Source organism: Lathyrus oleraceus, chromosome 6 (genome assembly GCF_024323335.1).
Source record: "Lathyrus oleraceus cultivar Zhongwan6 chromosome 6, CAAS_Psat_ZW6_1.0, whole genome shotgun sequence".
Taxonomy (NCBI): domain Eukaryota; kingdom Viridiplantae; phylum Streptophyta; class Magnoliopsida; order Fabales; family Fabaceae; genus Lathyrus; species Lathyrus oleraceus.
Window position 1 is genome coordinate 222099341 of NC_066584.1, and position 27485 is coordinate 222126825.

General features: G+C 38.4%; 2 non-coding genes across 2 annotated transcripts; both read left to right on the forward strand.

Moving 5' to 3' along the window:
* The first annotated feature begins 10074 nt into the window (after nucleotides 1–10074).
* Nucleotides 10075–10181, forward strand: LOC127098872 (small nucleolar RNA R71). Its single transcript, XR_007793556.1, has one exon. It is a non-coding gene; the product is annotated as a small nucleolar RNA R71 (small nucleolar RNA).
* Nucleotides 10182–13687: 3506 nt separating this feature from the next.
* On the forward strand, nucleotides 13688–13794 carry LOC127098969 (small nucleolar RNA R71). Its single transcript, XR_007793649.1, has one exon. It is a non-coding gene; the product is annotated as a small nucleolar RNA R71 (small nucleolar RNA).
* The last annotated feature ends 13691 nt before the right edge of the window (nucleotides 13795–27485 follow it).

Here is a 27485-nt window from a genome sequence, read left to right on the forward strand (position 1 = left end):
GTCGAATAAATTACAAAGCGGAAACGAAAATGGCGGCAGGATTAACTTCCTTCCAAAGTGCTCCAAACTCGATTACAGACTCGATCACAGACTTGATTACACAATTGTGGCAACACTCCAATGCGAAGCGATTACCACTTTAAAATACTGAATATATGCCTAAGTGAAACAAAGTTTGCTTCTAAGTTTGCCTCTGCTCTAAGTTTGGATGATTGAAAAAGTGATTTCGAGTTTCTATTTATAAGCAAGTAAAAAGATGGAAATGACAAGGATGCCCTTCAACTTGAAAATGGGAGGGAAAACTTTTCCTCTTGTGGCGCCCGCCACAAGGCCAATCTGAGGCGCCTTAGTGGAAGTAGTGGGGAACGTGGCAGTTGAGGGAGGTTGAGCTTGGACACGTCATGGCAGGGTCTATGGCGCCAACCATGGTGGAAGCCACAAGTACAAAATGCTGAATTTTAGGGTTTTTAGCTCTTTTTCGCTCATTTTCTCGACCGGGGCTCCGATTAAAGTAAAAACCTAAAAACAAAGAAAAACATAGTAATAACACAACAAAATAACAATAAAACAACTAGAATGCATGTGAAATCAGAGTCGAAAATACGGTAAATTTCAGTGTTATCAAACTCTCCCACACTTAAACCTGTGCTTGTCCTCAAGCAAAACATTAAAAAGCTCATAAAAGAAAAACTGATGTAGACGAGTGCTTTAGGTAAAAATTCTAAGTTCAAGTCGGGATGCAGTGATAGGTACTAACTGAGTGAACTAAGGGTATCATGATGACACTAATCCGCAAATACGGACATAAACTTCATTCCTATATTAACCAACCCATATTATCCCACAATACCTAGGCCTGGCTCTTCATCTCTTTTTGTGTCCTTTTCATTCAGGCGCAGTCACATTAAGCCCGTTATCTGTACATGCTTCATAGTAGACTGGCCTGTTAGTGATTATGATCTGAGCATGGGGTTTCTGGCACATAAATATGTGTAAACCCTTTTATTGGACCCAACTGTAGTTGTGGGGGATCGGATCGTGATCCTCCCTACCGAGTTCAGTGCCAGATACCTCTGAACCAACTAATAGTGGGTAAGTTTTTCTTCTTCTTTTTTCTTTTTCTTTTTCTTTTTGTAGCAAATTTTTACAATTCTTTGGTTTAAATGACTTTGTGAGGGTCACCTATACCGGAGTTGCCTTTTTACTTTCTTTTATTTTTTTGTTTTGCTAGATCATTCACTTATTTGCATCGGTCCCCTACGTAGAGGATGCGTAGGCCGGAGCTGACTGCTGAGATAAACTACTGAGGACTTATACGAAAATGATGATTAAGGCCATGGTATATGGGGTTTCGGGAGTGGTTCCTATATTTACGAAGTCTATGGTGCTAAAACAGATACTGATGTTTCGGAAAGTTCTCCCAAGTCACCGCATCCTTACTCAAAACATGTCTTTAAAACCTGAAAACTTTCGGAATAACACTGTTTTCTTTTGCAAAAAAATTTCGGTGGGGCTAAAGGTATGGGGAGATTAGATTGTACTAAAGATATACTATATTTAGTGACTCGTCAGACTCATGCATTATACTAAAAAGCAAAATAAACAACTAAAAGGAAATAAAAATAAATAAACTATCTAAAAACAGCAAAGAAAAGCGATAAAGGAAAGACGAGAAAGGTAATAAAGAAAAGACGATAGAGTCTCCTCCCACACTTAAATCGAACATTGTCCCCAATGTTTCAAAATAAGATAAGGGAAGAGTTACCTGACAACCTATTGCTGACCACTGGTGCCTTTGCCATCCTGTGGTGGACGACGAGATCGGGTACGACGACGATCTCTCTGATCCATCCTCGCCTGCAGGGCATCCTGAGCGGTCCTCACCTCTCGAAGGTTATCAAAAATGGAACCCTAAGTGTTTTTTATGAGTGCAATATGCTGACGGTGGTGGTGTTGCTGATGGGCTTGTGTATCTGTGATCATTTGCAGAGACTGTAGAACAGTGTCGTAGGACCTGTCTGTCCTCCACTGTGATTCTTGCATGAAGCTCATGTTATTCGCCAGTTGTTGTTGGATGGTAGAGAGTAGGTCGTCATGCCTTTGCTCTCTAGCCATGTGGTCACGCCACATCTCCTCTGTAATATAAAAGCCAGGAGTGGTACCTACATAAGAAGAAGATGGTGCAGTGTGTGGTGGTGAAGGATGATGGGGGGACACATGGGGTACGGGAGATCTCTCTCTCCGATCATATTCATCATCAGTGTCATGTCCCGTCCATCAGGAATGTTAGGAGGAAGAGGACCCAAAACAGGTGGAACATCTAAAGCGTAGGTCCAATTCCTTTCATCTCGTACATCTGTACGTCTAGTGCAAGGTAGAACAACAGATGGGATGGCTACACCATGAACCATAAGCATATAGCCTCCTTTTCTCCTCAAACGGCACAATTTCATGTCTCTCATAAATTTTAGGTTAATTGTGCGAGGAGGTAAGGGGTCTAGGGTAGCCATCTCATTGTCCAGGTTAAGCGCCCGAGCAATAGACATAATCAATCCACCAAAAGAAATTGGTCCCGCTTTATTTAAAGTTAAAGTCATATGAGCAAGCATGAACGGGACCTAATTAATTCGTCTATTTGTGAGGCTTCCTTGCAAAAATAGAAGCTCTCTAGCATTAACCTTATTTGGATTCTCCCGGCCAAAAATAGTACATGCCAACAGATATCTAAAAACTCTAATGGCCGGGTTATGGATAGTCGAGGCAAGAACTCCCTCAAAAGAATTTATGGAAGAGCTTGACAGTCTCTGCCAGAAGGAGAACACCTCAACTGACCAATCCGAATCCAAAGGTGCCTCACAAATAGCACCGTCCCATGAGGGATTCCTAACAAGCTTGCTAGTTCGTCGGTACTGAATTCATATTCAACAGCAAACATTCTAAATCTGACAGTACCAACTGTGTTAGCAGTGTTAGGATTGACAATATAGATTAAGGAACTCAAAAATTCGATTGTCAATCGCTCATAGGTAGGTTCTTTGTTGGAAAAGAAATTATACAAACCTAAGTTATCTAATAAATGAAATATGCTATGATAGATACCTAAAGTGTAGAGACAGTTTTCGTCAACATACCTTGTCGGGAGGATCTCCCGATTTTGCAACCGTTCGATGATTTTTATTTGTCTATCCCCCGGTTTCCCTCCTCGAAGAATGAATCCATTAAACTCCATTTGTGTAGCTCTTGAAAAGTGACGAAGAAGATGAAGTGGAATGTGAAAAGGTTGGATTTTTACGAAATCCGAAGGATGAAAATGGAAATGGAAATCGGAAAAAGGATTTGTACGGTGTGGTGATTAGAATGGTGTGAGCTTTTTGTGGGTTCAAGGACGTTTTTGCAAGGTGGAAAAATGGGTTTGGAAGGTTGTAAGGTGTGAAAATGGTGAAGAAAGGGGTTCTGCCCCGACCTTTTACAGACGCTGTGGCGGGCACCACAAGGCAAAATCTGGCTGGGTCGGATTTTTGTCCTTTGGCTTGGGCTTCTCTTGTCTTTTGGCTTTGAGGGGTCCGAATAGCATTTGTCTTGTGATTTCCTAGTATCATTGACTTGCATAATTTTTATAGAAGTAAAAATAAAAATAAAAATAAAACAAAAATTAAATATTAGACTAATAAATAAATATACAAGTAAAATAAAAAATGCAAATAAAACAAATATAAGACATATATAGATAAAAGTAGAAATATCAATGTATAGACATAGTTTATATAATATTCCAAATGCGATAATATAAAATAAGTTATGCAAATACGAGAAATATAAAAAAGAGATAAAATAAGATGAAATGGTGAGATCATATAGTAGGGATGTCGTCTTCCTGAGTGGATCCACGGAGCGTGGCTAACTCCTGCCTGAGCTCTGCGATCTCCTGATATAAACAATCGGCTTCGGTAGCATGGGTGAGATCAACCACTCTCATCTGTAAAGTGAGGTTAGCCACCTCCTGTCTAAGCTCTGCGATCTCTCTACGACACTTAGCAATCTGGGTGCAGATGTCGGGGGTCTGCAATGAAAGATTATTAGAGAAATCAGTGATCCTGGGAGAAGGTGGTGTAGGCGTGTACTCAACAATGGGTGGTGATCTCGGCTCCTCGACGGTCTCTCCCTGGCCCTCTAGAGCATAACTCCAATTCGCTGGATCATGCACACTGGTCATCATAGGATCTGGCAGTGTGAAATAATGGATAGCCTCGCTGTCGACCAACAATCGGAACTGACATGGATGGAAAGAGGCTCTCCTCATCAACCCTCTGGTAAAACAGAAGTCGATGCCCATGGTAGTGTACCCATAGTAGATCTGGAGATGTGACAGCTTGCGAGACAGACCTAAAGCGACAGCAATCTGCGTGATGATCCCGCCCACATGGATGACTCCTTCGGTAGATCTGGAGACACCGCTGAGACTATATAACAAAAAGTTCCCACATGCTACTGGGTGAGACTGGGATGCACAAAATAGTAGGAAGATCTCCTCTTCACTCAGTAATGTCTCTGCATCCGGTCTTCCCAGGAAGGAATGTGCCAATATCATCTGAAAGTATCTAAAGGCGGGGTTATGTATAACATGAGATAGCTGCGTAGATGGATCCTGGCTTCCGCCACCTGATATATCACTCCAAAACTTCTCCACCTCCTTACCCAGAAAATATCCCATAGGTGTCTCCGGGATAACATCAGGAGTGGTCTGGAATCCCAATAGGTCGCCGAACTCTTTCTGGATGAAAAAGTACTCAACTCCAAAGAGCCTGAAAGCAGCATACCCATCTGGTCCAGAGTATGGGTCATAGTCGAATGAACTCAGGAACTCCAATGTCAGGTTCCTATAGGTGTTACTCAAGTCGTCGGCAAACTCATCCCAGTGAAGCTGGTGGCTAAGGAATCGGATACTCGGCTCGATACCCAGTGCCTCCATACAGTGTTGATCAGGATAACGTGTGAGTGCCATAGGGCGCTGATACAGAGCGATGTAGCGCTCTCTCTGAGCATTATCTCTATAGGCCACGTGCATATCATCGAAATCCTGCATCCTGTAAAAGTTAAGAAAGTGATCCTGAAAATGCAAACCATTCAAATTTTTAGTCTCGATGCAAAATATTATAAAATAAAATAAAATAAAAATAAATAAATATGAAAAAGTAAAATGAAAGAAAAACCATGGGTTGCCTCCCACGCAGCGCTTGTTTAACGTCATTAGCTTGACGATTAGAATTTATACACCTGTAGTAGTAGGGATTGGTGGATCAATCAGGGTGTGGCTTGAGTAGTATGCTGGAATGTCTCCTCCTTCGTAGAGCTTCAATCTTTGTCCATTTACAATGAATGGACTACAGGTTTCGTTCTGGATTTCTATGGCTCCGGATCTCAGAATCTTGGATACTTCAAAAGGACCAGTCCATCTTGAACGTAGCTTTCCCGGGAAGAGTCGTAACCTAGAGTTGAAAAGGAGAACCGGATAGCCTACATTAAAGTTTTTCTTTACTATTCTTTTGTCGTGATAGGCTTTTGTTCTCTCTTTATATATTTTTGCATTCTCGTAGGCCGATTGCCTAAGTTTTTCTAATTTATGAATGTCTAGGGTACGCTTTTCTCCAGCGGATAGGTAGTCTAAATTCAAAGTTTTAAGGGCCCAATAGGCCTTATGCTCTAATTCGAACGGTAAGTGACATGATTTTCCATAAACTAGTTGGTAAGGAGTAGTTCCTATAGGGGTTTTGAAAGCGGTTCTATAAGCCCATAATGCTTCTTGAAGCTTCTGAGACCAGTCTCTCCTAGAAATAGAAACAGTTTTCTCTAGGATTTATTTTATCTCCCTATTAGACACTTCTACTTGGCCACTAGTCTGTGGGTGGTATGGTGTTGCTACTCTATGCCTAACTCCATATTTTCTTAAAAGTTTGTCAAATATTCTCGATGTAAAGTGTGATCCTCCATCGCTTATGACTAAACGTGGTGTTCCAAATCTAGGGAATATATAGTTTTTAAATAGTTTGATTACTACCCTAGTGTCGTTTGTGGGTGCAGCTATAGCTTCAATCCACTTAGACACATAGTCTACAGCTACTAAGATGTACCTATTTCCTATGGATGGTAGGAAAGGTCCCATGAAATCTATACCCCATACGTCAAAGAGTTCTACTTCCTGAATGTTTCTTAGAGGCATTTCATCACGCCTTGAAATGTTTCCAGTGCGTTGGCATCTACCACATTTGACAATGCAAGCATAGACATCACGCCACATGGTAGGCCAGAATAGGCCAGCTTGAAGAATCTTGGCGTATGTCTTAGAGGTGCTCGCATGTCCACCATAAGGTGCAGAATGACAATGCTTGATAATATTATTTACCTCTTCTTCCGGAACGCAACGGCGAAAAATGCCATCTTTACCCCTTTTGAAAAGGAGCAGTTCGTCCCAATAGAAGTTTCTCACATCGTGGAAGAATTTCTTCTTGCGGTGGTAGTCAAGATCAGGGGGTACTATATCAGCAGCTAGGTAATTAACGAAGTCTCCATACCAGGGTACGTTACTTATTGCTAAGGAATTTTGGGGATGCTCATGAGGGCTTAGGTTATCATCTTCAATGGTTTCTACTCTAGCTATCAGTCTATCATAGGCGAAATCATCATTTATGGGTACTAGTTCAGGTTTTAGATGTTCTAGCCTAGAAAGGTGATCGACTACTACATTTTCAGTGCCTTTTTTTATCTCTTATGTCTAAATCAAATTCTTGTAGTAATAGAATCCATCGGAGTAACCTGGGCTTGGCATCTTTTTTACTTAATAGGTAACGAATGGCAGCATGATCGGTGTAAACTATAATTTTTGCTCCTACTAGATAAGATCTAAAGTTGTCTATAGCGAAAACTACAGCGAGTAATTCTTTTTCAGTTGTCGCGTAGTTAAGTTGGGCAGCATCTAGGGTTCTACTGGCATAATAAATGGCATGTAATTTTTTATCTTTCCTTTGTCCTAGAACGACTCCAACTGCATAATCACTAGCATCACACATTATCTCAAAAGGTTCCGACCAATCAGGCGGTTTCATAATAGGTGCTGAGATTAATGCTTGCCTTAAAAGATTATATGCGTCATTACATTTTTCATCAAAAATGAATTCAACATCTTTCATTAAAAGTCCAGTTAAAGGTTTGGTTATTTTGGAGAAGTCCTTAATAAAACGCCGGTAGAATCCAACGTGTATAAGAAAGCTTCAGACTTCTCTGATGGTTTTTGGTGGTTTTAGGTTTTCTATAACTTCTATTTTAGCTTTATCTACCTCTATACCTTTTTCGGAAACTATATGTCCTAAAACTATTCCTTCGGTCACCATAAAATGACACTTTTCCCAGTTTAGCACGAGGTTCACCTCCACGCATCTCTCCAGGATTTTCTCAAGGTTAGCAAGACAATTATGGAAATCCAATCCGCAAACTGAGAAATCATCCATAAACACTTCCATGATACCATCTAGGTAATCTGCAAAGATTGACATCATGCAACGTTGGAAAGTAGCTGGGGCATTACAGAGGCCGAATGGCATTCGTCTGTAGGAAAAAGTTCCATAAGGGCATGTAAAGGTAGTTTTTTCTTGATCCTCGGGGTGGATAGGTATTTGGAAGAATCCAGAGTATCCATCTAGATAGCAGAAGTAAGAGTGTCTGGCTAGACGCTCCAACATTTGGTCAATAAATGGTAAAGGGAAATGGTCCTTCCTGGTTGCTTTATTTAATTTTCTATAATCTATACACATCCTCCATCCTCCTTCTAAACGTTTTGCTACATGTTCGCCTTTATCGTTTTGCACGATTGTGATGCCTCCCTTTTTAGGTACTACATGCACAGGGCTCACCCACTTACTATCAGAGATCTGGTAGATTATACCTGCCTCAAGTAACTTAAGAACTTCCTTCTTAACAACATCACTCATTATAGGGTTTATTCTTCTCTGATGTTCCCTGGAGGGTTTTGAATCTTCTTCGAGCAAAATCCGATGCATGCATACGGATGGGCTTATACCTTTTAGGTCAGAGATATTATATCCTAAGGCTGGGGGATATCTTCGTAAAACGTCTAAAAGTTGGTTCGTTTCCCCTTGGCTCAAGGTAGCACTGACTATAACTGGACGATTCATCTTTTCATCGAGGAACTCATATCTCAGGTTCTTAGGCAGTTCCTTAAGTTCTAAGGTTGGTTTCTTGGGGCATGGCATAGGATCTGGGGTAAGGGATAAACATTCGTAAAGGTTATCATCGATGTAGGGTTTCTTAAAGTCACCATCTTCCTTTATGATAGTTGATGGTAACTTAATTGTTTTTATAATTTCTTCTTGTTCTAATTCTCTAACACATTCATCAACGATATCTAAGGCATAACACGCGTCTCCCATCACAGGTGCCATAAGAAATTTCGAAAGTATAAATTCTATTTTCTCGTCACCTACCTCAAATGTCAACTTTCCTTTCTTGACATCTATTATGGCTCCTGCAGTCGATAAGAATGGTCTACCTAGAAGGATTGGTATATCATTGTCCTCTTTGATGTCCATGACAACAAAATCAGTAGGGATAAATAACTGTCCTATCCTAACAGGAACATCTTCTAAGATTCCTATCGGATACTTAACAGATCTATCGGCTAACTGAAGTGACATTTTAGTGGGTTATAATTCTCCTAAGTTTAACCTCTCACAAACTGCTAAAGGCATTAAGCTCACACTAGCTCCTAAGTCTAGAAAAGCTTTTTCGATGACATGATTACCCAAAAGGCAAGGAATGGAGAAATTTCCAGGATCTTTATCTTTCTTTTCTAATTTGTCCTGGAAAATAGCATTACATCCCAAAGGCTTCGGATCGTCAAGTCTACGTTTGTTGGTAAGGATGTCTTTGAGAAACTTTGCATAAGAAGGTATTTGGGTGATGACTTCTGTGAAAGGGATTTCTACATGAAGTTTTTCTATAACTTTAATAAATTTTTTATACTGTTTATTGATCTGGGTTTGTTTGAGTCTTTGCAGATATGGTATATGTGGTTTATATGGCGGGGGTGGTACGTAAGTTTTATCTTTAGGTTCTTCTCCTTTTTCTCGACCTTCCTGGTTTTCAGATTCCTCTGGTTTCTTTACTTCGTCCGTGGGTTTGGTGTTTTCCTCAGAAGTTTCGGGTTCACTCAATCTTGGGTTTGGTGGCTCATCATAAGCGTTCCCACTTCGTAGGGTAATGGCATTGGCTTGTCCTCTCGGATTCTATTGAGGTTGTCCAGGGAATTGTTCTCCAGGTGTGGTTTGAGGGGCTTGGTTTAAAGCTACCTGAGAGATATGGGTTTCAAGCATCTTAGTATGAGTAACTATTTGGTCAACCTTGGTTCCTGACTGAGTAATCAATTCGTTAACATGAATGTTCTGGTTCATGAACTCCTTGTTTTGTTGGGTTTGAGCGGTGATAAAATTTTCCATAATTTTCTCAAGGCTCGGCTTTGGTGGTACAGATTGCATAGGTTGATTTGATCTTGGGGCTTGATAACTAGGTCTCGGAGGTGCATTATTTTGGATTGGGTTATTGTTTTTATAGGAGAAGTTTGGGTGATTCCTCCATCTAGGGTTATAGGTATTCGAATATGGGTTCCCTTGGGTGTAGTTCACTTGCTCAGAGTGGGTTTCATTCAATAGACTGCATTCTGCAGATTTATGTCCTTTGGTTCCACATATCTCACAATCCGACGAAACTGCGGCTACAGTATTCGGGTTTATGCACATATGCTCGACTTTGAGGGCTAATGCGTCCATTTTAGCTTGCATCATGTCTATAGAGTTTAGTTCATGCACTCATCCTTGGGCTTCCTTCTTCTCTACTGTCGCTTGTTCGACTCCCCATGATTGATGGTTTTGAGCCATATCTTCAATGAGGGCATTAGCTTCAGGATAAGGTTTGTTCATCAGAGCACCGCATGCGGAAACGTCGATGGTCATCTTGGTGTTATAATGAAGTCCATTATAGAAGGTTTGAATGATTAACCAATTTTCTAAACCATGATGTAGGCATGCTCGTAACAACTCTTTATATCTCTCCCAAGCTTCGAACAACGATTCTCCTTGGTTTTGGGTAAATCTAGTTATATGGTTTCGAAGAACGGCGGTCTTACTCAGGGGAAAGTATCTAGCAAGAAATACTCTTCTAAGGTTATCCCAAGTCGTAATGGAATTGGGTGGAAGGGAATCTAACCATGATAGGGCTTTATCTCTGAGGGGAAAAGGGAATAATCTTAAACGTATTGCCTCAGAAGAAGCTCCATTGGTCTTAAAAGTGTCTGCTAATTGAAGAAATATTTTTAAATGTTGGTTTGGGTTCTCAGTAGCAAGACTTGCGAATTGTCTCTGTTGCACTAGTTCCAACAGGGATGGTTTAAGTTCAAAATTATTAGCTGGGATGGTTGGGTTTACTATACTAGAACTAGGTTCTTCATTTGATGGTTGAGCGAAATATTTAAGAGGTCTTTGGTTTTGATCTTCGGCCATAGCTCTCTTAATTCTATGAAAGAATAAACGTGCGCGAGTGTAACGTTCAGGTTCCGCCAGAGGATATACTAAGCTTAAACTTCCGGTGCTGCAAGTTCTTCGCATTGACAGACGGGAAATAGCCTAAGTCTAAACGATATAACAACAGGAAAATGAAATTTGACGAAATTGGTCCCCGGCAACGACGCCAAAAACTTGATGCGGTGCTTTTCGCAAGTATACGATTGCGTCAGAGTAATATAAAAGATTGTCGAATCCACAGAGACCAAGTGTCAATCAATCGTTATCTATTGTTATGGTTTTTATCAAAGGCAATCAAAATAGGTGTTTTTAGAGTGTGCAATGAAAAGTAAAGTATTGAATAAAGTTCAATTAATAAAGACAGGGTCGAATGTAATTCATATAATCAATTAATAATCCAAGTACTTGCTAATAGAACTACTTATGGGCAATGTTTCCTACTTTGAAAAGAACTAATTTAACGGGAATTGTCGCTTTCGCGTATTCAGAACCGAGTTGTACTCCCTAATCAAACCCTCTTATTGTCACTTATAAAAAGGCGCACATTGCGTTAGAGTAGTAAACCTATTTTTAAGAAATATAGTATCTTGACTAAGTTGAAAAGTATTATAACCCGAATTTCTTAACCAAAAGAGATTCTTACGAAGCAGACTCTAAACTTATAAACGCGTCCGAAAATAGTTTTAAAATATCTTTTCTTCTTAAGTTAAAATCTCCTAATGAACTAAACAAAGCGCTTTCGCTGTTTTTGAAATAGTTAAAAACAATTAAGTTTAGATAGACGTTGGACGGCTTTCGATCTTACCCAACGGAATTGAAGTGCGGGAAAACTTAAGTTGAAAGTTAAAATAGCCCTTAAGTGCTTCTACGAACAATTGTACGGATTATCGGTTCAATTACGATCCTTACATTCTAACCTTATAAATTTAGTTAGACATGGTAAAATAAAAGTGCATTAATTTAAATAAAATTAGTGCGAGTGCGGAAAGTAAATAAAAGTAGTGCGAGTGCGGGAAATAAATAAAGTAAAGCGAGTGCGAGGAAATAAATAAAAGTAAAGTGAGTGCGAGGAAATAAATAATTTAAAGCGAGTGCGAGGAAATAAATAAAAGTAAAGCAAGTGCGAGGAAATAAATAAAAGTAAAGCGAGTGCGAGGAAATAAATAAAAGTAAAGCGAGTGCGAGAAAATAAATAAGATAAAGACAAGTAATAAAAACCTGCTCCAATCGGAGGGTTGAATAAATTGCAAAGCGGAAACGAAAATGGCGGCAGGATTAACTTCCTTCCAAAGTGCTCCAAACTCGATTACAGACTCGATCGCAGACTTGATTACACAATTTTGGTAACACTCCAATGCGAAGCGATTACCACTTTAAAATACTGAATATATGCCTAAGTGAAACAAAGTTTGCTTCTAAGTTTGCCTCTGCTCTAAGTTTGGATGATTGAAAAAGTGATTTCGAGTTTCTATTTATAAGCAAGTAAAAAGATGGAAATGACAAGGATGCCCTTCAACTTGAAAATGGGAGGGAAAACTTTTCCTCTTGTGGCGCCTGCCACAAGGCCAATCTGAGGCGCCTTAGTGGAAGTAGCGGGGAACGTGGTAGTTGAGGGAGGTTGAGCTTGGACACGTCATGGCAGGGTCTATGGTGCCAGCCATGGTGGAAGCCACAAGTACAAAATGCTGAATTTTAGGGTTTTTAGCTCTTTTTCGCTCCTTTTCTTGATCGGGGCTCCGATTAAAGTAAAAACCTAAAAACAAAGAAAAACATAGTAATAACACAACAAAATAACAATAAAACAACTAGAATGCATGTGAAATCGGAGTCGAAAATACGGTAAATTTCAGTGTTATAAGGTCTTTTAGTTTGGGAGGCATGTTGTTTTGGATTATTGCGCTACACTCAGTAGTAAGTGTAACTGTTTCGTTATTCTCGATCTTTTTCTTATTGGATAGGATCTCTTTAAGAAACTTGGCATATGAGGGAATTTGTGTGATAGCTTCTGTAAAGGGAATTGTAATATTCAGTTGCTTCAGAAGTTCAACAAATTTCTTAAATTGCCCTGCAGTTTTAGAATTTGCGAGTCTTTGAGGATACAGAATGGGTGGTTTATAAGGTGGTGGAGGCACATAAGGTTTTTCTTTCTCTTCGGCCTCTTGGGTATTCTCTTCCTTCTCCTTCGGTTCACTTACCTTCTCAGTTGTTATTTTGTCAGGTTTTTAGTACATGGCAGGATTTTGGAGTCTTGGATCTACGGTTCCATCTAGTTCTTTTCCACTTCTCAGTATAACGACATTTGCATGTCCTTTTGGATTAGGTTGTGGCTGTCCAGGCAATGTGCCAACGGGAGCAACAATAGATGCTTATTGTTGAGCCATTTGTGAAATCTGTGTGTCAAGCATTTTGTTGTGGGTGGCTAAAGCGTCTACTTTGCTCGCTAAGTGTTTAAGTTGCTCACTAGTTTGTATGTTTTGGTTCAAGAATTCTTTGTTTGTTTAAGCTTGGGTAGCTATGAAACTTTCTATCGTTAGTTCAAGGTTGGACTTCTTAGGAATGTTAGGAGCATTAGTAGTTGGATTTTGATATCCAAGTGGAACAGCGGGTGCTTGGCCAGGTGCATACAAGGCGTTGTTGTTCTTGTACTAAAAGTTTTGATGGTTTTCCAACCTGGGTTGTAGGTATTCGAATAAGGGTTTCCTTGTGCATAATTTACTCGATCAGTGGAGACTCCTACTAATATTTGACATTCTGGTGTAGTGTGTCTAGGAGTTCAACATAACTCGCAGTTTGGAGGCACGATAGCCACGGTGGCTGTGGGTGGTATTATCAAGTTGTCTAACTTTTGAACAAGGGCATCTACCTTCGCATGGACATGGTCAAGGCTACTGATTTCGTATATTCCACCTTTTGTTAGGGACTTTTCTACTGGAGTTCTTTCACCTCCCCATTGTCAATGGTTTTGGGCCATGTTTTCATTGAGTTGATAGGCTTTATTTTATGGCTTGTCCATAAGTGCACCGCCCGCGGCAGCGTCTACTGTCAGTTTTGTGTTATACAGAAGCCCATTGTAAAATGTGTGAATGATCACCCAGTCTTCGATACCGTGATGTGGACACATCCTCATCATGTATTTATATCTCTCCCATGCATCGTAGAGAGATTCTGCATCTTTTTGTTGAAATCCGTTGATTTGAGCTCTCAGCATAGCAGTTTTGCTTGGCGGAAAATATCGGGCTAAGAAAACGTTCTTCAGTTCTTCCCATGTAGTGACTGAGTTGGATGGCAAGGATTGAAACCAAGCCCAAGCTCTGTCTCTTAGAGAGAAAGGAAAAAGGCGTAGTCTTATCGCATCTTGAGATACATAATTCGCCTTCACAGTGTCTGCGTTCTGCACAAAATTGGTCAAATGTTCATTAGGGTCGTCCGTAGGATTTCCAGCAAATTGATGTTGTTGGACAGCTGATAACAATGAGGGTTTCAACTCGAAATCGTTTCGATCGATAGCAGGGGCAGGAATGCTATTGTGAGGTTCTTGTTGGGATGGGGTAGCGTAGAACTTAAGAGGACAGTTTTGTGGTCCTACTGCAGCCATGATGGGTTTCTCAACTGGTTCAGTAGTATGAAAGAAGATATCGGGAATATTGTACCTTCGTTGGTACTCTAGTATTCGGCGTCTTAAATATAAGAAACGCTCTAATTCTGCGATTGGTGGTACTAAGTTTTCGCCTTGTGAGTGAGTACTTGGCATACAATCGAGAAATATGGGAAAGGAAATTAGTTTTTGCCTCAGTATATACTGCGCAATGAAAGAATCACATTATTTGACTAAATCAAGTCCCCGACAACGACGCCAAAAACTTGATACATGGTCGTGACTGTACATAAAATACAGTCTATCAGATACTTGACTGCAAGTGCACAGTCTAGTCGTTTTAGTTTTAAAATATATCGAACCCACAGGGACCGATGGTTAAACTAATGCTATCAATGTTACTATGTTGATCTAAGGCGATGATTTTTAGAGGTTTGGTTGAATAAAAATAAAATCTAAAGAAAACTAAGTTTTAAAGAAAATATTAATGAAGGGATATCAGTATGCAATACATTAATTGTCAGGGATTCGATAAATCGCCGGTGTATATTTTAATGATCAAATACCTTTCAGTAGAAAATACTTATTTAAAAGGCTTTATCTCACACTCTCGTGGTTGTTGACTCCGACTATGCTTTTAAGTCAGTATGCACGCTCTCGCTGTCCCATTTGAAGTTAAAATTACTTTTTGAAAATAAATAAGTTCTAATTGCTTTTAAAGTGCTCTCGTTGTTTTTAAAATCAATGCCTAGTTTTTACTATCCAGTTCGACCCTCACGCTCTCGCGATTGTCGGTTCTAACCTTAGTTAATTTCCCACTCTCGTGGAAAAACCGTATTAAATAGCCTCTCACTCTCGTGACAAAGTTAATTAAATATCAAATTAAAAACCACAGCTACAAATATTATTTGAGAAAAGAAGTTTACACCGATTATTATTAAATCCTGTCTAATTAAATTGTTTACATACCGATACCGATAGTTTAGACGGACATGTTAAATAATGCAAACACAGACGAACAAAAACAAATTAACAATAAAGCAAACATGTTATTTAATAACAAAGCAATAATAATAATAATAAATGAATAAAAACCTAGAACTTTAATTAATTGAATATGCTGAATCTTGAAGTACTTGAGCAGTCCTCCACAGGTCGGTAGGATGCTGCTTCTTCGAACCAAATGCTTAAACTAAATTAACTAAAGTTGCAGTAGTTCCCCAATGTAGGAAACTACTACTTTTGGCTAAGTGAAAAACGGAAAGGGAAGGGAAAAATCAAAGCTCTGAACGGAACGGTAAACAAATTGCAGTAAAAGAAAACAATGCTTACTGAAGAGAAATAACGGAAAACAAAATTGCAGTGAAAAAATAAATGCAGAGAAATAGGATTCTGGAGAGATGGCTTGAGACAGGAGAAAAATTGAGAGAGCCCCCAGGTTTCCAACTTCCATTTTTTATAGTACCCCTTGGTCTTCGTGCTTGAGAAAAATAAGGATGACTGGGTTGAATGAGAGATTCACGGGAAAGTGGTTTGAGGAGCGAAAACTGGGGCGATGTGGATCACTTATGTTTGAAATTCATTACGCTAACTTTGCCTTTGTGATGGTCGTGATGGGCTTGTGGCGTTCGTCACAACCAAGGCGTGACGATCGTGACGGGCTGTGTGACGAGCGTCACATGCACAAAATTCTTAAATTCTGCTTTTTCTGCTTTTTCTCTTCTGTTTCTTCTTCTTTTCCTTCATTTTCTATACTTTGATCATTTAAGCATGGGAATTGAAATACCTGCAAAAATGACTCGAACACTTGTGGAATAATCGAAATATAAATGAAAACGGTACGATTTTTGAATGTAAATCAAGGCAAATATATGATACATTTTTGCGTTATCACCTTTTCAGCAGCCTCCTGCGCATTTAGCCTCTCTTCAGCTTCTCTTATGTAGTCATTTATGGCTTGTTCAGAAAAGTCCTTTTAGCTTAAATACCTCAAATGTCATCCACCTGAGAAATCCCTTTTAGTGAGTCCTTACTTCAGAAGGATTGTCACTGAGTCTGGATTCTTCAGGTCAGGTTTAAATGGTTGATAGGTGGGTTCAGAGGGATTGTATATGGGTTCAGAAGGTTCAGAGATGGGTTCAGAGGGAGGTGGAATGGTTTCAGGAGGTTCTGATGTGGGTTCAGAAGGAGTGGGTATGGTTTCAGAAGGTTTTGGTACAGACTGAGTCTTTTCAGATTCAACTGCGGCCTGAAGTTCTGCAAGTGTTGGGGAGGTTAGGTCAGGGATGTCGGAGTGTTCAGAATTTGAGGTTAGGTCATAGTAGGGAGGTGAAATGGGGGTAGAGAAGGGAGGTGATATGGGTTCATTTAATAAGATGGCTTCAGATACGGGGATCGAAGTATTGGTGAGATTGAATTTTGCTAGTGTAGGTGAAGATGTGTTTGGTTCATAAGTATGGGGTTCAGAAGGAATGGGTACGAAGATGGTTGGTTCAGAGGGAAAGATGATGGGAGATGTTTGAGGTAGAGAAGACATAATTTTCCTAGAACCAGAAACTAAAGGAGCTTCTGAGATAAGGGACTTGCAGGGTGCTAAGGAGCTCAGAGGCACAAGTTGCTTCTGAGATGCTGAAGATTAGCCTAACTTTAGAGTCTTCTTCTTCTTCTTCTTAGAGGTCTCTCTCTTCCTCTTCAAGAAGTTTGGTGGCTGATCTAGTAGCCAATCCAAGCTGAACCCAGAAATGTCTATTCCTTGAGATTCCAAATCCTGAAGATAGCATGCGATGACCTCTGGGGGATCAATCTTATAGAAGAGGTACATTCCATCTGATATCTCCCTATGATCCTTCAGAGCTTCCCATGAGGTGTCCTTTGTGGGTTTGACTCTGACCTTGTCTATTATGCCCATGCTCCTTAGATTCTTTGCATTTAGAGGCTTCCCCATGTCTACAGTGACGTCTTCTATCATATTCAGAGATATGAGATGGTCCACCAGACCATTCTCAATCAGCACGTCAGAAATTAATCTTCCTAGAGGAATGTGATTTCTGGGCTTCATGTTATTTCTGGTGTCTCTGATGGAGTCCCTCAGATACCTGAAGAGAAGGGAGAGAATATTCAACCACAACCCTTTGTGCAGACAGTATAGGATGCACTTATGGTCAGTGTTGATGTAGTTAGAGGATCTAGAAGCAGGACGATGATGGATTGTTCCCAAAATGATCTTCGGCCAAACTCTCAGATTATGGTGGAGTTCTTTGTTCTTGGAAGATTTTCCTTCTAGGTTCTGAGAGAAAATAGAAGGGATAACTTCCTGGGACATATATTTTTCCCTAGAGTTGATGTTGTATATCCTTCTTCCCCCAGCTCTTTCCATGTCCAAAAGCTTGGCAATTGATTTTTCTGTGATCACTATTTTGACGCTCAGAACATAAGATACGATGCAGTGATCATCACAATCAGCGGATCTCCATAATTCCTTATCCAGGAATGTGTATACTAGGCCATAGAGACATTTGAATTAATTTTCCCACCTTTGGTTCTCTAGTTCTTCAGTTAAATTATGCCATTCTTCTTGAGGTTGTCGAAATTAACCAAAAGTTCACACAATACTTCCAATTTTTCAAAAGGTGTAGTAAGATTGATGTTAGGAGGATGATCAAGAACATGAGGTTCTTGATATGAGGTTGTTGAAGGCGTAGCAGTTTGAGTTACAACTCGTTGTGGAGCTTCAACTTGTTGCTTAACATCATTCATGTGTTGTGAGTATTCAAACACTTGTTGTTATTGAGGATTCATGTTGCTGTTTGTTGAAGGAGATGAAGTTGTAAGGAGGTTGAAGTTGCAGAGAAGATGAAAGCAAGGGTTTGTGTAAGTTGTGACAGTGAAAAGTGTGAATGTGGGATTCACGGTAATATATATACAAGTTCAAAACACATGCAAAACGACAACGTTAGATTAAAGAGGGGTCAAAAGTAATTATGATTGCTAAAAACTGAGTTGACAAGCATGGGGAGAATTAAATGCACTAATGATGGGTGTCTAATCTAAAAAATATGCACACTGCTCGAGGGGATCTCAACAGTTTGGCTCTTGAGTTCTGAGCTAGACAGTTGTCTAGAAGATCCAAGGCCACACGTTTGAGAGACGACATATTGATGTTTGTGGAGTCAAGAATACCAAAAGGTTTCTGAATCAGAAGGTTTCTGATCCAAATGTCTTCTAACTTATATAAGTATCAGAACCAGAATCAGATAACATATGTTTAAGTTAAAGTCTAGTTAAACATTAGAGAGGGGAAACACATGTTCAGATTCATTCTAGGCAATTTGCCATATTTAAGTTTTTCAGAATGAAAAGAAATCTATCTTCAGCTAAGAGTTTTATAAAGATATCATCCCATTGATGGTCTGTATATATGAATTTTAAAGTAATTATCCCTTTCTGAAAATAGTCTATGATAAAATGATGTTTAATTTCTATGTGTTTCGCTCTGGAATGTAAAATTGGATTCTTACTTAAGCATATAGGAGCAGTGTTGTCACAAAAAATAGGGATGTTACTCTCATAAATCTGAAAGTCCTCAAGTTGGTTCTTCATCCAGAGCATCTGAGTGCTGCACAGTGAAGCTGAAACATATTTTGCTTCTACAGTTGATAGTGCAATGGCTGATTGTCTTTTGCTTGCCCATGAGATGAGGTTTCCTCCCAGAAACTGATAGCTCCCAAATATGATTTTATGTTCCAACCTGTCTCTAGCGTAATCTTCATCATAGTACTCAGAAAGCCTATACTCTGATGTTTTCTTATACATCAGGCCGAGGTTAGGTGTTCCTTTCAGATACCTAAGGATTCTTTTAACAACAGATAAGTGAGATTCCCTTAGATCTGACTGAAATCTAGCACAAAGGCATACGCTGAATAATATATTTGGACATGTAGCAGTCAGATAGAGGAGATAACCTATCATACTACGATAGAGTTTATGATAAAGCTTTTGACTTACCTCTTCTTTCTCTAGAATGCAAGTAGGATGCATGGGAATCTTGGCTGGTTTGCTTTCTGATATGTTGAATTTCTTCAGAATATCTTTTATGTATTTGCTTTGATATATGTACGCGGCTTCTGAAGTTTGGTTGATTTGAATCCCTAGAAAGAACTTTAGTTCTTGCATCAGACTCATCTCAAATTTTGCCTGCATTAACTTAGAAAATTCTTGGCAACGAGAGGGGTTAGCAAAACCAAATATTATGTCATCAACGTATATCTGACAGATCATAATATCGTTTCTGATGTTTTTACAGAAGAGAGTGGAGTCCACTTTTCCTCCGATAAAGTCATTCTCCATAAGGAATGAACTAAGTCTTTCATACCAAGCTCTGAGAGCTTGATTCAGACCCTAAAGAGATTTTTTGTTTAAAAACATGTTTTGGAAGTTTTGAGTTTTCAAAACCAGGAGGTTGATGGACATACACCTCTTCAGAAATATAGCCATTAGGAAACGCACTTTTGACATCTATCTGATATAATATAATGGAATAATTTATAGCAAAAGATATAAGGAGACGAATAGATCTAACCTTGCGACTAGGGAAAATGTTTCATTGTAGTAAATACCTTCCTATTGACTATAACCTTGTGCCACCAGCCATGCTTTGTTTCTGACCACTTCACCCTTTTCATTTAGTTTGTTTTTGTAAACCCATTTGGTTCCAATCACATGGGTTCCTTTGGGTCTTGGTACAAGATCCCAAACTTCATTCTTGGAAAACTGATCAAGTTCTTCTTTCATTGCCAGAATCCATTCTTTGTCTTGAAGAGATTCTTCACGGAATGTTGGCTCTATCAGAGATACTAGTCCCAGAAGTGTTTCTTCAAAAACGTTGAATGTTGATCCTGTTCTAACACGTTCATTCTTGTTTCCCAAAATCAATTCTTCAGAAACATTTTGCCTATTTCTTTGTCTTTTCTGATTGATTGTGACTTTAGGTTCTTCTTACGTTTCTTTTTCTGTTTCATCAAATTCTTTGTCTTTTCGTCAGAACCTACAAGTTTTATCTTCAGATCTGCAAGGTTTTTAACTGGCTTCGACTTTTCAGAGTCAAGTTTGTTATCAAATATGACATGTATTGATTCTTCCACAATTTGTGTTTTTGTATTGTATTCTCTATATCTTTTAGAATGTTCTGAGTATCCCAACATAATACAGTTTTGCGCCTTAGAGTCAAACTTGTTCAGATTATCTTTAGTATTCAGAATAAAACAAGAACATGCAAAATGATGAAAATAAGAAATGTTGGGTTTTCTTCCCCTGCATAGTTCATAAGGAGTCTTCTCTAGAATAGGTTTGATAGATATTTTATTATGAATGTAACACACTGTATTCAAGCTTCAGCCCAGAAGTGCTTAGCCACATTAGTTTCATTGATCATGGGTTTGGCCATTTCTTGCAGAGTCTTATTCTTCCTTTCTACAACTCCATTTTGTTGTGGAGTTCTAGGATAGAAGAAATCATTGGATACTCCATTAGAGTCAAAAAGTTCTTCAAACAATTTGTTTTCAAATTCGCCACCATTATCACTTCTGACTCTGATGATCTTAGAGTCGAATTCATGTTGCACTTTTGAACAGAAGCTAGTGAACACAGAATGTGACTCATTCTTGTGCCTTAAGAATTTTACCCATGTCCAATGACTATAATCATCAACAATAACAAGTCCATACTTCTTACCATTGACTGACATTGTCTTAATAGGTCCAAAAAGGTCAATGTGTAGAAGTTCCAGAGGCTTAGAGGTAGAAATAACATTTTTAGTTTTGAAGGTTGTTTTAGAAAATTTACCCTTCTGGCATGCTTCACAAAGAGCATATGAAGAAAACTTCAGCTTAGGTAGGCCTCTAACTAACCTAAGTTTATTTAGCTGAGAAATCCTCCTCAAGCTAATGTTACCCAAGCACCTATGTCACACCCATTGCTCTTCATTCACAGACATTAAACATTTTACGTCTTGATTTTTCAAATTTGAAAGCTTTATTTTGTAAATGTTGTTCTTCCTCTTTCTAGTGAAAAGGACTGTGCCATTTTTCTGATTAACAACTTTGCACGTTTTTTTAATTAAAGATTATATCATAACCGTTATCACTTAATTGACTTATGTTCCAGATCCTCTGATTCTTCCATTCTCTGATTCATTACCAACTGTTCTAGATCCTCTGATTCTTCCTTCCTCTAATCCATTACCAACAGTTCCAGATCCTCTGATTCTTCCTTTCTAATTTCCTCCAAAGCCTACGAAGCCAGCATCTTTAAGTTCCAGGTTTTGGAACATATGCTTTCTTCCCGTCATGTGTCACGAGCATCCAGAGTTCAGGTACCATCATTGGTGTTTTAACTTTGCTGCACAAGATATCTGCAACATACACTATTTCATCTGTTGGTACCCAAAATCTTTTGGGTCCTTTAGGATTAGTTCTCTCAGAGTTTCTGAAAATTTTGGGTTTTCTAGCATTATTATATTTTTGTGTTTGTGCAGGTGTGTAATGATAAGAAAAAGGAGATTTAGATTTGTTTTCTATAGAAGATTTTAGACCATCTTCATAAGAGTCATAACCAATTCCTCTTTTCTTTTTATGACTAGCACTATAGGTCATACAAGCCATTTTGCTTCTTTCAAGTCCGTTGTTCAGAAATTTCTAAAAAGCTTTTTCATATTTCTATATGATAGTGTCAGAAGTAGGTAAAGCTTTAGAAAGAGTTTCTTCAAGTTTTGAACATTTCTTGGTTGAAATTCATTTTATTTTTCAAGATTAAATTTATTTTCTGTAAGTTCAGAAACTTCTTTCTCAAGCTTATCACACTCTTCAACAGTTTCTTCATGAGCCTTTTTCAGGTTCTTGAATTTCTGCCGAAGCTTCTGATATAGGCTCAGAGATTCTGACAAATAGGCTTCCAGATTAGAACGAGAAATGTTATAGAATATCTCTTCAGATTCAGTCTCTCTTTCAGATGAACTTTCAGAGGTGGTGGCCATGAATGCAACGTTTGCTTGCTTCTCTTCAGAATCAAATTCTGAAGCTTGACTTTCAGAGTCGTCCCATGTTGCCATGAGTCCCTTCTTATTTTCTTTGAAAGGGTTCTTCTTGAAACTTTCCTTTCTGAAGTTGTCCTTCTTTAGCTTTGGACATTCATTTTTGTAGTGTCCAGGTTCTTTGCATTCGTAACAGGTCACTTCCTTGTAAGGTCTGCCTCTTGATGTTGAATCTGGACTATCTCCCTTGTGTCTGGGCCTTCTGAAGCGGTTATTTCTTTTTCTCCAGAGCTGTTTGATTCTTCTGGAAAGAATAGATAATTCCTCTTCATCATCAGAATCTTCATTCTCAGAGTCATCGTCTTGTTTTTCTTCAGCTTGAAAAGCATTGTTTCTTTCTGGCTTTCTTCTTTCTGATCTAGACTTTAGAGCAACAAATTTGCTTTTCTTCTAAGGTTCATCTTCCTCTAGCTCTATTTCATGACTTCTGAGGGAGCTGATAAGTTCTTCAAGGCTTATGTTGTTCAGATCCTTGGATAACTTCAAGGCAGTGACCATATGTCTCAACTTCTTGGGAAGACTTCTGATTATCTTCTTGACATGATATAGTGTAGTATATCCTTTGTCCAGAACATTGAGTCCTGCAACTAAGGTTTGGAACCTTGAGAACATCACTTCAACAAATTCATCATCTTCCATTCTGAAGGCTTCATACTTCTGGATAAAGGCTAGAGCCTTAGTCTCTTTAACTTGATTATTTCCTTCCTGAGTCATCTTCAAAGAATAAAGATTTCTTTGGTTGTTTCCATGTTGGTGATTTTCTCGTATTCATTTAGGAAATTGCGTTCAACAGAATGGTTCTTGCTTTATGGCGATTCTTGAAATCACTCTTCTGATCATCACTAATTCTTCTTCTTGGAATAGAGATACCAATAGAAAAAATGGGTGGTTCGTAACCATGTGTGACAGTATCCCATAGATCAACGTCGTAGCCTAGGAAGAAGCTTTCAATTCTATCCTTCCAGTAGTCAAGTTTTTCTCCATCAAAAACTAGAGGTTTAGTTTTATAGCTATCTATTTCATTTATGTTAGCCATGATGTTTTTCTCACACTGGATCTCTCTACACTGTTAAGTATTTAATTAAAAAATCAATAACAGAGCCTAAGCTCTGATACCAATTGAAGCTAGAGAAAAACAAGAAAGGGTGTTTGAATTGTTTTCACAGTAATCAAATTTTTTTGCTACACTGCACACACAAAAGTAAATGCTAACAACACAAGAAGTTTATCCTGGTTCGCTTGAAAATCAATGATACTCCAGTCCACCCGGCCAAGGTCATTTCGCCTTCAATAAGGACTTAATCCACTATTCTCAATAGATTACAAAAACGTCTAAGAGTTTAACAACCTCTTAGCCGTCTCAAGTCTATAGACTTAAATAAGTCACTTGATGAAGATCAACAATTTTAGAGAAATACAAGTGTTTGTCTTAGTGCTTCTAGATAAGCAGTGTACACACAATTTAGAACAATGAAACAATGACCACACAATATGAGCAACAACTCTTGTGTGAATAATGAATATTACAAGGAAAATATGTAGAGTATTGTAGATCGAAGATATTGTTGAATGAGTTGTTTTCAGTATGATGTAACGAGGCATTTATATATTACTTTGAGATGATACCGTTGGAAGGGAATCAAAGGAGATTTCTTACCAACTATGGGAATTAATGTTATTAATTATCTTCTCCTTTCCATAGAAGTCTTAGAACATAATCCATAGTTTCCTTAAAGAGAATTGTACCATACTTAGAATTCTTTTTGATTAAGTATTCTGATCTGGTGATATCAGATAGAGTGTTAAGTGTGAATCAGAGCAAGCGGAGTCTGAGTCTTTTGAGCAAAAAATTTCAGTCTTTAGTGATTCTCTTGGATAGTCTACAGATTGATTCTTTTGAATAGTCTTCAAATGTTATCTTGAATAGTCTTAAGATAATGTCTTGAATAGTCTTCACATAGATTCTTTTGAATAGTCTTCAGATAGATTCTTTTGAATAGTCTTCAGATAGATTATGTTAAATAGTCTTCAGATGTTATCTTGAATAGTCTTCAGATAGATTCTCTTGAATATTCTTTAGATAGATTCTTTTAAATAGTCTTCAGATATCAGAGTTGAACTACAACGTCAAATTCTGTATTTGATTGCTTCTTAGAAGTGTTCTTGTTCAGAGTCAAATCTGATTTCTTCGTCCAGAATCAACTTTTCTGGACTGCATCAGATGCCAAATATTAGTTTCCCCAGATTCATCTTACCTTAAAAGCCTACACACTTAGAGAAAATTATTAGGGTACCAATTTGTTTCATTGTTTCTTATCATCAAATTTTAGATATATATTGCAGAACCAAATTTTGTTCTAATAGTTCCCAAGATGGTGTTTCGATGTCCCGGAGCTTTGAAAACATACGAATGGGTTGTGATGCCGTTTGGTTTAAAAAATGCCGGAGCAACCTATCAAAGAGCCATGAATGCCATATTCCATAATTTTATTGAAAACTTTATGCAGGTATACATTGATGATATTGTGATAAAATATTCATCTGAAAATGATAAGTTGGATCATCTTAGAAGCTCATTTGAGAGGATAAGAAAATATGGATTAAAAATGAATCCATTAAAATGTGCTTTTGGTGTACATGCATGAGACTTTTTAGGTTTCGTGGTGCACAAAAAAGGCATCTAGATCAACCAAAACAAAACAAAGCAATTTTGGATCTCAAGCCTCCGTCGACAAAGAAGCAGCTAGAGTCTTTGTTGGTTAAGTTAAACTTCTTAAGAATATTTATATCAAATCTAAGTGGCAAGACAAAGGTTTATTCGCCACTTCTCAAAATCAAGAAGGAAAGTGATTTTCATTGGGGACGAGAGCAATGGGAGGCTTTCGACGCCATCAAAGAGTACCTCACAAAGCCTCTCATTTTATTGCCACCTAGTAGGAATAAGAATATGAGGTTGTATATTGTTGCGTCTAATACGACCATAGGAAGTATTTTAGCACAAGAGGATGACAGTGGTGTCGAAAGACCCATCTATTACCTCATTCGAATTTTAATAGATGTTGAAAATAGGTACAATATGATTGAAAAACTATGCCTATGCTTGTGTAATACCCTAATTTTCACCCCTAAGATCCATTAACATTTGTATCATTTGCATAACATCAGGATCATCAAATACTTTGGTGTATGTCCTTATGCTTTGTTAACCCCTACAAAATACAAAAACATATATACGTCTTGCCTTGCTTTGTTTGCAAGTTAGGGTTTGGGAATCAATAAGTTCAAGGGATGGATCAATCAAGTCTTAGTGTGATCATAAACATCTCAAGGTGATCAAGAGTCTCCCTCCATCAAGAATCAAAGCTTGTATTCACCTCAATTAAAGTTTAATCAAGCCATAATTCATCTGGCACTCCAAATTAGGGTTTTGGTCAAAGTCAGCTTAATGTTGACTCTTTGACCCTAGCATAATCCTATATCTTGAGGCATGATCCAAGGTCCTAAAATTTTTCCTCATAACCCATTCATATGATTCAAATGGATCAAGAAGTTAGATTCATGAGCAGATGAAAGTTTTGAACACAAATGATGAAAAGTCAACAGATGCCTAAAGTCAAGGTTTGACTTTTAAGATTTTTGGTCAACTATGGATTTTCCAAGTCAAGGATCATGAAAATATGATCAATAAAGTCATTTGATCAATTTTAATCAAGAAAATCAAGGTAACTTGCAAAAAGGGAAAAGATGGAGAATTTGAAATTTTTACGAAGTCCCTAAAAACCATGTTCAAGTACCCAACTTACCAAGGCCGTAATTTGTGATCCAAGCCACTATTTTCTTTTCTCCAATGGTCAAATTAAAGGTCTTTCTTCATACTTCAACTTTGTCCTAGGTGATGAAACCCCAACTTTACTCCAATGTTTCATAAGGATCCCAACTGATTCAAGCAAAGTGCTCAACATGAAAGTTGTATATCATGATTCCATCTTTCCAAAATGTCCAAGAGCAAGAATTTCCCATGCTTGAGCTAAGAGAATCAAATTTGGGAAGACAACATCATGAAGTGGTTCATAGGTCGAATTCCAAGCCATGTTGCATTGCAAATCCAAACAAATCCACAAGATCTCTAAGTACAGGTCCTTCTTGCTTCCAAATCTTACCCTAATCATAAGATTTCACCCACTTTTGAGCCATTATCCAAGTAATTAAGCCATTACACAATGAATCATTCCATTTTTGGCATAAAGGTTACACTTCCATTGGTGTAAAGTGGCTTTAACCCAACATTTAGTACGATTGAGCTCCCAAGTGGCTTTGATTCTAATACATACAAACTCTAAACCTCAAGTTAACTCATACGCTTCAGAAAAAGCAACACAAAACACTCCATGCTTCCCACTTGGTGTTTTGTACAAAACCTATCTAAGCAAGCAAACCAGTACAAGACAAGATTATTTTACGATATCTGAGGCTTCTTAAACCCTCAAGGATCACTGTAAATAGAGGGCAAGTCCTCAGCTATCCACACACCAAGCTTTCAAAGAGAAACTTAATTCTTGAGAGCTTTTCAACCTTAACCTCCATTCTCTCATTTTGCTCGTGCATTCTGCCAACCAAGGGTCCCAATCATCTTCTGGGAGTTCATAAGCATTAGGAGAAGCCTCAAACAACAGTTGGAAGTAGAGTTGAAGAGACATTGGACCTTGCTCCAATAGGTATACTCTTGACTTCAAACTCATTATACATGCATCATTTCCATATGATTTATGAAGCAAACATTTAGCATTCATTATGTTAAGATTGATCATTAACTTACATGACATGTATCTTGCTGTTCATGTGAGTTATGCTTGCACGAAACCTAGGGTTTCAGGTCTGGTTTTAGCCTTCGCGTGTCCTCATCTTTGAGTGTTAGCTGAAACCTATCGTACCATTATGTTCCTTGTTTTATTTTGAGCAACTTTGATCTTTATTTCATGGAATATAGTTGAGAAATGAGAGAGATATCATTGTTGAAAAATTTGGAAAAGAATGAAAGAGAACGAGAAGCGTGAGGTTGAAGATGATGCTGAGGTGGTGTTAAAAAAGTCAAACAAAATGTGTTTTGTAATATATACTATTATTTATGTTATAATGAATAGATGTATAGCCACCCCAGTGGTAGAAGCGCACACCTTAAGTCACTCGTAACCAAAAGGTCTGGGGTTCGAATCCCCCT